Source organism: Talpa europaea, assembly GCF_964194135.1.
Source record: "Talpa europaea genome assembly, chromosome: 14".
Taxonomy (NCBI): domain Eukaryota; kingdom Metazoa; phylum Chordata; class Mammalia; order Eulipotyphla; family Talpidae; genus Talpa; species Talpa europaea.
Window position 1 is genome coordinate 92,689,032 of NC_140082.1, and position 10,107 is coordinate 92,699,138.

Here is a 10,107-nt window from a genome sequence, read left to right on the forward strand (position 1 = left end):
GGGGAAACTCAGGCCTGATCACCATGGAGCATCACCACTTGGCCACAGAGCCTGAGGGGCTCTCCTGCCTCTGCCTCTGCTGGTGGGCGTGGGGCTTGAGCCCCAAGGCTACCGTCAAACTGTTCTCTGACAGGTTCTGGGCACCGTACCCCCAGCCCACCCTATTTAAAGATGTAAATAAATCTTAAAAAAAAAAAAATAAACTACCTGGGCCTCCCTGGTGGTGCAAGGGGTAAAGCACAGCGCTGTGAAGCTGTCCGCAGCCTCTGCAGCGCGAGTTCAACCCCCGGCTGGCCAGGGAGCAACCCACACGGCGCAGCAGACCTCTCCTGACTCGCCCGCTGCTCCCCTCAGCAGTGCATTTCAGTCAGTCTGCCTGTTCTGTTCCCCGCTCTGTCTCTGGTGAGTCCTCTCACCCCCCGCGCATCTGGCCTGTACCCCAGTTCTTGTATGCATGAATAAATAAATCTTAAAAAAAAAAAAAACACCCAAATCCCAACACCCTTTGGCCTGGTCCCCCTGCTGAAGAGCAGAGGTAAAACTCCTGCAGACACCCTGTCCACTGGCGAGTCCTGGAGTCTGCGGCCCTGGCCTGGCAACGTCCTGGGGCCCTGCCACCAGGGTTCCTTCTCTGGAAGTGCAGAAGACCCTACAGCTTAATTTCTGGGAGTTTGCAGTCCTAGGGCCAAAGTCTCTGAGGCCCAGCAGGAGGTGGGGTGTATGGGGTGTGTGAGGTGTGTGAGACTGGGGGACCTAGTCCCGATGAGTGCTGGGGGCAAAGGAAATGCCCCTCAGGCTAAGCCTGCGGCTGCTGGACCCAGACACCCCATCCATGGCCAGAACAAAGCCATGTTCAGCCGGCAGATGAAGGTGGGTGGCCAAGGGCGGGCAGGCCTCTTAGGAGGGGCCAGGAAAGCAGATGGGGCGGCAGGGGCCAGGCCCCGCCAGGAACTGAGTGAACTGAGTTAATCGGCAGGAAACGATGGGTGTTTCCTGATCCCCCCCACAAGGAGCGCGTGCGCGCGCGCACACACACACACACACACACACACACACACACACACAGTATATACACAGGAATTCGGAAACAGGGAGGGCGGATGGCAACTTCCTGGACGCCCGCGATGTAATCCAGACTTTCAGATAAGGATACAAACCAACACACACAGTCCCGGGTCCCACAGGTGGACAGTCTGTGGACCCCTGGGTATGTGATCTCATCCTACAACCCCCTCGCCCCACATCACCGCGGGAGGGACTGTCAAGTCCCAGACTTTGAACTCTGAAGCCCCAGTGCAGACTCGGCGGGCCACTGCCGCGCTGGACGCGCGCCGGTTCCCAGCCCGGGCCTGGCGGGACGCCGAAGGCCTCTTTTAGGCCACCTGGCTCCACCTGGGGTCAGCAGACCCCTCCCCGGGCCCTGTGCCCAGAGCTCACACCCCAGGCTGGCCAGACCCTGAAGGCGGAGGGGAAGGGTGGCGAGTGGCCGCCCCCGCGTGAGCTGGCCCTGTGGATCTGGAGGGTGGGGGTGAGAAGCGCTGCCCCACTCACCCCCACATCCACCCCCCCCACCCCCCGGCAAACACACCCAGCCGCTTCAGACTCTACTCTGCAGGACGGGCTTTACCCGCCTCCCTCCGAGATCGACCGTGAACAGGTCCTTCCTGGTCAGTGACGCCCTCTGGGCCCACACCCTTTTCTGAGGCAGCCACCCATCGAGTGGCTGGGACATGGTCATGGAAAGACCAAACAGAAGTTTCCAAGGTCTGCGGGACTGTGGGGTGAAGCCCGCAGGCCGGCCTCGGCCTGGCCAGGGCTGCCCAAGAGGGCCGGAACAGGTAACAGGCGGACGCGGCTGTCGCTCCAGCTGAGCCGAATTGACCCTTTCTTAATAATCCAAACATGCACCCTGCGTGGCCGCTTTGGCAGGTGCTTCTTTTCCTGGGTCACCTCTCCTGCCTCTCCTCACTCTTAAAAATGAAAAAGAATCGCTGAAGGCGCTCAAGTGTCCTTGGGATTTACATTCGCCTGCAAGTGCCGCCGGGCTCCTGGGTTGTTACTCAAAAAAAAGCTTGGCTTTCCTTCTCCTTTAGCCTTCCGGCTCCGGCTCCGTGCTGCGCCGGGACACTGCCACAGCGCCCTTCTGCCGCTCGCTCGGGCGCGCGCAGGCCTGTCTGGAACACGCAGTGCACAGCCAGCCTGGGCCTGCACGCACTTTCATTTGAGACGCCCCCAAGAAGGCGGGTCTCAGGGCACGGATGCCTGGAAGTCACCTGGGGAACTGGGCACGTGTGCTCTTAACCTCCTTGGCCCCAGGGGCTCGGGACAGCCCTGCTCTGTGCCGGCCCCGCAGCAGGGGAGCCTGGGCTTACTGGACGTCGGACACGGTCCCCGGAATAGGACGGAGCTGAGGTCTGTGGAGGGTGTTCTGTCCAAGAGTTGGTCACAGTGCTCAGCACAGCAGAGCATTTGACGTCCCTGCCCTCGTCCCTACCCCCTGGGCTTCCTGCAAGGAAAATGGGCCCTGGTTCATCGACAGGCTTCATCTCAGAAGAAAGAGGCCACCGGGTCAGTTCCTGATGGGCCCAAGCTGGCCAGAACAAGAGTGGCCGCTGGGAGCCCCTGAAAGTATCCTAAGATGCAGATGCCTGCGCACCACCCAGCGCTGGAGGATTTGGGGCTGGATATGCATTTCCACAAGTGCCCCAGCGGGGGACATGGAAGACCTGGGAGTGCAGGCTGTGGCGCCCAAGATTTGGTCTTGAGAAAACAAAACAAAGCAAGCCACCAGGCAAGCGCCGTGGCCCCGGCCAAGACCACGGAGGGAGCCCACGGAGGGAGCCCGCTGTCTATGGGAGTCGCCTCAGCTTCTCCACTCCCTCCTCCGGTAACTGGGCCTGGGAGCAGGCCAGAGGCTTGGCCGCCACCCCCTGCGCCCACAGACAAGGGAGGCCGAGAGCAGCATGTGGGGCGCTGCAAGTTAAAATCTTGGTAACTCGAAGACTTGCCTTTGAAACACACGCCTCTTTCCTCTGTGCCTCGGTTTCCTCATAATAGTTGCTAATCCTCGTGACTGTCGTGGTAACTAGATGAGGGAATGGTTTGTAAATGTGCCTGGCCTGGCCGCAGCAAGCCCTCAATAAACCGTTTCCACAACGACCGCCAGGAAGTGTGCAAGCCCGCCCGAGTCCAGGTGCTCTCGCCAGCTCTTTGCAAGCCGGTGACACGGGCCGGGGCGGCCTTTCTGGCTGGACCAGCTCGGCCCTCCGCAAACAGGCAGGGCCTCCTCCCCCAGGCGCCCGGCCCAGCACACACTTATCACACCCACAAGCGGGGGCTGGCAGGAAAGAGTCAAAGGTTAAGGATCAGCACAAGCAGCTTTCCCTAGCACTGCTAAATGGGTATAAATTGTTCCCTTTTGATTAAAATTTTCTATTATAAAACAAAACCACCACCCACTGCAAAGCGTTTGAGAAGATGAAAGACGGACCAGCGCGCCTTCTCCCCCTGCAAGCGCCTCCCGAGGGACCCTCCCTCCTCACCGGGGCTCTCCGGTGGCTTCGGTCACTGGGCCTGTGCACTGCAGGCCACTTGCCCTGTGGCTGGGCCACGCTGGCGGCTTTCCACGGTGTGTGTTCGTGACCCATCCCCGTGTTCCTCGCCTGGAACAGCCACGCCAGAGCACAGATCCCGTCTGCCCGCCTGTCCTCCAGATGAAGGGCACGCCCGGAAAGGCCTTTGTCCGCCCCATGAAGATAGAAGGAAGAGGCCGGGGTTGTGTCACCTGAGGGTCAGATGGGCCTGGGATGCATAAAGCCACCGTGTGAACTTGCGCAAGTCACTTAACCTCTTTGCACTTCAATTTCCCATAAAATGGGCGTGACATCGCCTGCACATGGTCATGGCACCGATTAAATGGGAGCCTGTGGAGGTCAAACACACCCTGCCTGAGACTCGGTGAGCTTTTCCTCCTCCACCGCAGGTAGTGGCTGTAGAGAACCAGGACCGCCCCAGCCGGCAGCTTCCCAAGCCCGCGGCACAGGGGCTGCGTACTGGGAGACACTTCTCCCCTGGATAAGTGACAGGAGCTCGGAAGCTTCAAAATGGTTCAGGGTGGGGCCTCCCTGGTGGCGCAAGGGGTTAAGACACAATCAATGAAGCAATCCGCAGCCACTGCAGCACGAGTTTGATCCCCGGCCAGGGAGCTACCCACATGGCACAGCAGACCTCTCCTGACTCCCGGCTGCTCCCCTCAGCAGTGGATTTCCCTCAGTCTGCCTGTTTTGTTCCCTACTCTGTCTCTGGTGAATCCTCTCACCCCCTGCCCCTCTGGCCTGTACCCCAGTTCTTGTATCCATAAATCAATACATCTTAAAAAAAAAAAAAACAAACCCCAAAATTGTTCAGGGAAAAAACACAGACACACAAAGCAACCAGGGACACTAGTGTCTGTGACATCTGGCTTTGGGCCTTCTCGTATTTACTGACTGAATATATTTGAACTTTTTCATAAAGGCTTGGGGAAAAAAAACTTGCTGATTTAAAAGATAAAAAATGGCACCATAACTTGAAAACCTGCACCGCGTTCATTTATTCGTTCAACCAGTACATTAATTCCATATGGCCCCCGTCCGTCGGGAGCCGCCTGGCCCGGCCTCGGGAAGCTTCCCAGCCAGCACCTCTGTGGGTCAGCGCTGATTTGCTAACGATATTATTGGTTCACTGCCTTCAAGTTTAAATCTTGATTTCTAAAACCTATATATAGGATCTTCGCAGAATTAAAATATTAATTTTTACTTCTGATGAGTTTTATTTATGAGACATCTTTTCTACCAGGTTCTCAATTGTTTTTGCAGAACTCACAAATCATGATTTTTTTTTAGAACTCAGCTGAATTACTGAATGTCTTTTATTTCTAAATTTTGGAAATCAACCTTTAGCCCAAGAATTGGTACAGAGTAAGTCGCACATACGGCTACTTTTAGTCCTTCTTTCTAATGTACTCCGTTCCACTCGTACGTATTGACGAGAGCCTAAAAAGCGGTATTAAGTAGTGATGGTGATGGCAGGGCGCCTGATTTTATTACTGGTTTCACCAGGAACGCCTCTAGCGTGTCATGGTTGATTATAACATTAGCTACTGGTTTGCAGTAGATTGTCTTAATCATCCCAAGAACGTTCCCTTCTATTCTTTCACAGTGGATAGATCAGGCAGAAATGGCTGTTCGATTTTCATCAATTTCCCCTTGCATATATTGGAGTCAATCTGGTTTTACTTCTTTAACCTATTAGTATGACACAGTTACCATATTAAGCTTTCCTAATATTGACAATTCTCCCCACTCCCCTACCCCACTGGGTTGTGGTGGATGACTTGTTTAATACATTATTGAATTCTATTTCCGACGCAGCATTTTCTTTCTTTAATACGGTCTCCCTGCCATATTTAATATCAGGCCTATTTTGCTTTGTGGAATGAATTGGAGAGCTCTCCGTCTTTGGCTAAGCCTTGGAAAGCTAAATGTTATCAGGATTATCAGATCTGAAATAATTACCCAGCAGGAACTCTCAGGGCTGGTGTGTTCGCTGAGGGGGGGGGGGGGGCAGCATTTTGATAGCGGCACACAATTTTTTCTCAATTAACAACATATACGTATTTTCAGAAAAAGATTCACTTAATTGAGATTTTCAAATTGGAGCCTGTTTTGTGCAAATTTAAGCCATTTTTGTGTTTAAAGAGCTATTGCAACATCCCCTTTCCCATTGTTTTTTAAAATATATTTATTTTTTATTTATACAAGAGCTGGGGTACAGGCTAGAAGCGCGGGAGGGTGAGAGGACTCACCAGAGACAGAGCGGGGAGCAGAACAGGCAGATGGACCGAAAGCACTGCTGAGGGGAGCAGCAGGTGAGACAGGAGGGGCCTGCTGCGCCCTGTGGGGATCTCCCTGGCCAGCCAGGAATCGAACCGGCGCTAGAGGCTGCGGACAGCTTCACCGTGCCGTGCTCAACCCGCTGCGCCACTGGGGAAGCCCTCCCATTCCTATTTTCTTTTCTCTCTTATTTCTCAAATAGATTTGCCAGAGGTCAGTCTACTTCATCGTGTATTTAATGACTGAGCCAGCTCTGGGATAGACTTGCCAATTCCACTGTCTCTCTGTTTTCTGATTCATTCATTTCTGCCTTCTCTTTACTATCTCCCCCCCTCCTCACTCCCTTAGGGACTGTTTTTTATTCTTTCCCCCTCTAAGATCTCAGGCTGCATGCTTGGTTTATTCTCTTTCTCGCTCTCCCTTTTTAATAATAAAAGCATTTTGGGCTCCGAGGATAGCGCCAGCTGTCTCCCACAGGCTTGGTGGTGCGGCATCCTGGTTTCAATGCTTTCTAAATATTTGTCACCATAGTCTTTATTTCTTCCCTGACCCAATCGCTATTTAGGAGAGTGTTTTCAATTTTTTCAAGTGGCTGGGTTTTAGTTTTAGTCTGTTTAAATGCACAATGTTTTGGCTCGGTTTACTGCCTGGCGATCACAGGACCTTGCGACTGGCACCGTTTCTGTTTTGGGTGGAACGTGAGTTCTTACAGTTGGCTGCTGGCGGCTGACAGAAATGTTTGCAAAGCAGATGCTCGCTTGCAAAACCCAAGTGCTTTTTCTAAGCTTTTGCTCGCCATGATATTATGTCAAGTGCAAACGGCGAAGGGCGACGGGTCTGATGGGTCTGATGGGTCCGATGGGTCCGATGGGCGCGCAACCGCGTCTGAACGCAGGGCGCCTGCACCTGGGCCTGCGGGGAGGCAGCGAGGAGGTGCCGCGAGAGCTCGTCGGGGAGCGTGCGGGCAATTTTCACTTTCTTTACACTTTTCTGGATCTTCAAATTCCCTAGCTTGGCATAAGATTTACCATTTCAGTAGGATTTCTTTACATGTTGATTTGAAGCGAGCTGCTCTGAGCGGGGTCTTGGCGAAGCGCCGCCGGCCGGAGAGTGAGGGAGGCAGTCACCGAGAGGAGCTTGAGGAATCATCGGATTTGGGCCCAAAGCAGCTCTGACACCTGGCGTGGTGGCCCCACAGGGGCTCTGGCCCGGGAGGAGGATGCCCCGGAGGCCACCCTGGCCCCTCCGTGCCCCCACCCCCATGACTGCGACGGCGCCCGCCTTTCTCAGCACCACCTCCAAGGCCAGCTCGAAACTCGCTTTCAACCCCAAGACGGCGCAGCCCGTCCGCTGCGGGGAACTCTGGCTGAGGCCGCACCCGGGGGCCTTAGAAATGGAAAAGGGGCTGGTGTCCCGGGGGGTGTCCCGTCAGCTGTGCCCTTGCCCGCACGGGCAGCTCAGGGGGCAACCCCATGTCCACACGCTGCTGGGTCAGCCAGTGGGACCGAAAGTTCCAGAGAGATCGAGAAGTCTGCCCGAGGACTGCTCACCCCGAGGAGAAAGCTGGGAGGAGGAGGGGCCAGCACGAGGCGCTCCGGGAGGCCCGGCCGGGGCCCCTGGGCTAGTACTGAGAGCTGCGCGGGGCTTTCTCCCATTGCTCTGCCCCCTCCGTACTGAAGGACGGGGAAGCGCATGGGAGGAGAGGCCCGGGCGGCTTCCTGTGGACCTAGACGGGCCAGGTGGGTACCTGCGCCACTAGCCCACAGGGAGCACGAGGGTCTGAGAGAGGCTGGGACGCAACCCCGCCCATTCCCGCAGAGGACGTGTGGGCACGGCCCAGAGCAGGCAGCAGGGCCACGGGAAGCCCAGGGAGGGCGAGGCTGCGGCGCACCCAGGTGACCCAGGAGGCCTACGGGAGCCACAGACATCCTTTCTCTGTGAACCTGGACTCCCCCCAGGGCCCCCCCAAGGCCGCTGGTGTCGGGGCAGCGCCCTGTATGACTGTCCAGGGCATGGCTGTCCTGGGTGTGCCGGGCAGTGAGTGACCCTCAAGTCTGTCTGAACCTGACACCCGAGAAGCACCAACCAGCTGCCCTCTGCTCCCCGAAGGCTGCTCCCCAGGGGTGGGGTCTGCCTGCAGAACCTGCTTGGGGAAGGCAGGTGAGTGCAAGCACTCAGCGCGCATTTCCATCAGGAAGGCACAAGCTCTGAGTCCAGCTCAGTGTCTCCTGCTTCACTTTCTGGGCGTGTTGGGGCTTGGGTGGCTGAGTGGCCCCATGGATGGCACGTGAACCCCGTGGGATCCAAACCCCACGGTCATGCCTTGCAGGTACGAGGCCGCCTCTGTAGACCAGCGTTCTGTCCCTCAGAGGGCAGGTGCCCCGCAAACACGGTGCCCCTTCTCTTGCTGGGGTTGGGGCAAACAGCCGGGGCGCCCAGGCAGTCACACAACATTTCCAAAGCCTTTCCTACTTCTCACGTCGGTTCAGCAGCTATAAATATGGATTAAGAATGCACCCCAGGGGCCTCCCCGGGGGCGCAGCGGTTGAGCGCTGGGTTGCGAAGCTGCCCGCGGCCTCTGCGGCGCCGGTTCGATCCCCGGCTGCTCCCCGGCCACCGGAGGAGGGTCCCACATGGCGCGCAGACCTCTCCTGCCGCCCGCTGCTCCCCTCAGCAGTGTCCTTCGGTCCTTCTGCCTGCTCTGCTCCCGGCTCTGGCTCTGGTGAATCCTCTCACCCTCCCGCGCTTCTGACTGTGCCCAGTGCTTGTATAAATACATAAATAAATCTTTAAAAAAAAAAAAAAAAGAAAATGCACATTTGTAAATTATCTGTAAACAGCTGGTGCAAAGCAGAGATTTTAGGTGAAATAAGAAGGAATTCAAGCAAAATTGCTACACTTAGTCCCCCGAGGGAATTCTCCACTCTCTGAGTGACACTTCCCAGGGGATTCCCCACGTGAATTTAACAGTGTCACCAGTCCCAAGGCCCCTGGTTTGTGCCAGAGAGCCCTGTCCTGATGCTCAGAACCCGCGGGTACCTCCCCAGGCCTCTGAACACATCCCCTGAGCATGCCCAGCTCCACCTTCTACCACCGCCCACACCCACCTCCATTCACACCAAACCACCACCCACCCTTCACACGTGCCTGTTCTTTCCACCTTGGTGTGTTCTAGTCCCTGGTGGAATGCCTGTGCCTCCCCTGGTCCACTGAGACCCAGCAGAATGCCACCTCCACCAGGCAGTCTGCCCTGCACGCCTCTTGCCCTCACCGTGTTGGAAGAGTTCACTTCCTGTGCCCTTGTTTACATGTCTGTTATTTCTGCTGACTGAGGGCTCCCTGGGGACAGAGACCACGTTGTTCCCCTTTAAGTCACCGAGTTCAGCACAGGGTAGGTGCTTGGTAAGTGTTTGCTGACTGAATGAAGACGACAACGATGACAAAGGGAGATCTGTATGAGAAACGAGGATTCAGGACGGCACGGCCTCCCCAGACTGCAGGGCTCTCGGGTCACAGGTGATGAGGAGAACCGGGTCTGGCACAGCAGAGCCCAGTGTGACCAGTGTGCTCAGGGGCCCATTCCACAGGCCGTGGAACCAGGCCCGGAAGGGAAGGCTGGGGTATTGCTTGAGGTAAGGCCCCCTCTGCCCCCAAGCCCACGTCCTCCAGAAGCCATTCCGTCTGTGGGGGAAGAGCGGTTCTGTGTTCAATGCCCTCTCCATCCCACAAGATCCTCAAGGCCAAGAGGTGCCAGAAGTTGGAACACGCACTGGCGCCAACAGTGGATTCCATCACAGGCCTCTCTGAGCCTCCCCTGGGGCCCCAGGCTCACCTACCCCAAGAGCGCCGCGCCATACCCCTCTGGCCAGACACCAAAGGTATCCAGCACCATTAAAAGTGGACCCCACCTCCCTCACCTCGTAACTGGCTAAGAAGCAAAGGGGTGAGATTCACTGGGACCCAAGACGCAGGTAGGGTCTGAGCCAGTGCGTCCCACACGGGGCGGGGGGGGGGGGGAGGGCCCCCTGGGGAGGGCAGAGGGCCGGGCAGATCGCAGACCTCATCCACCAGACAGATAACAGGCAAAACGACAAAGGGGCCGGCAGCCCTGGCTGTGCTGAGAGAAAGGGAGAGCATGTTAAATTTTAAACAAACTCCACCCCAGGGGAACCTCCAGCTCAAGCCTCTGTCTCCAGCACACCAGTTGTCAGGCTCGTGGAAACCGAGACTTCCC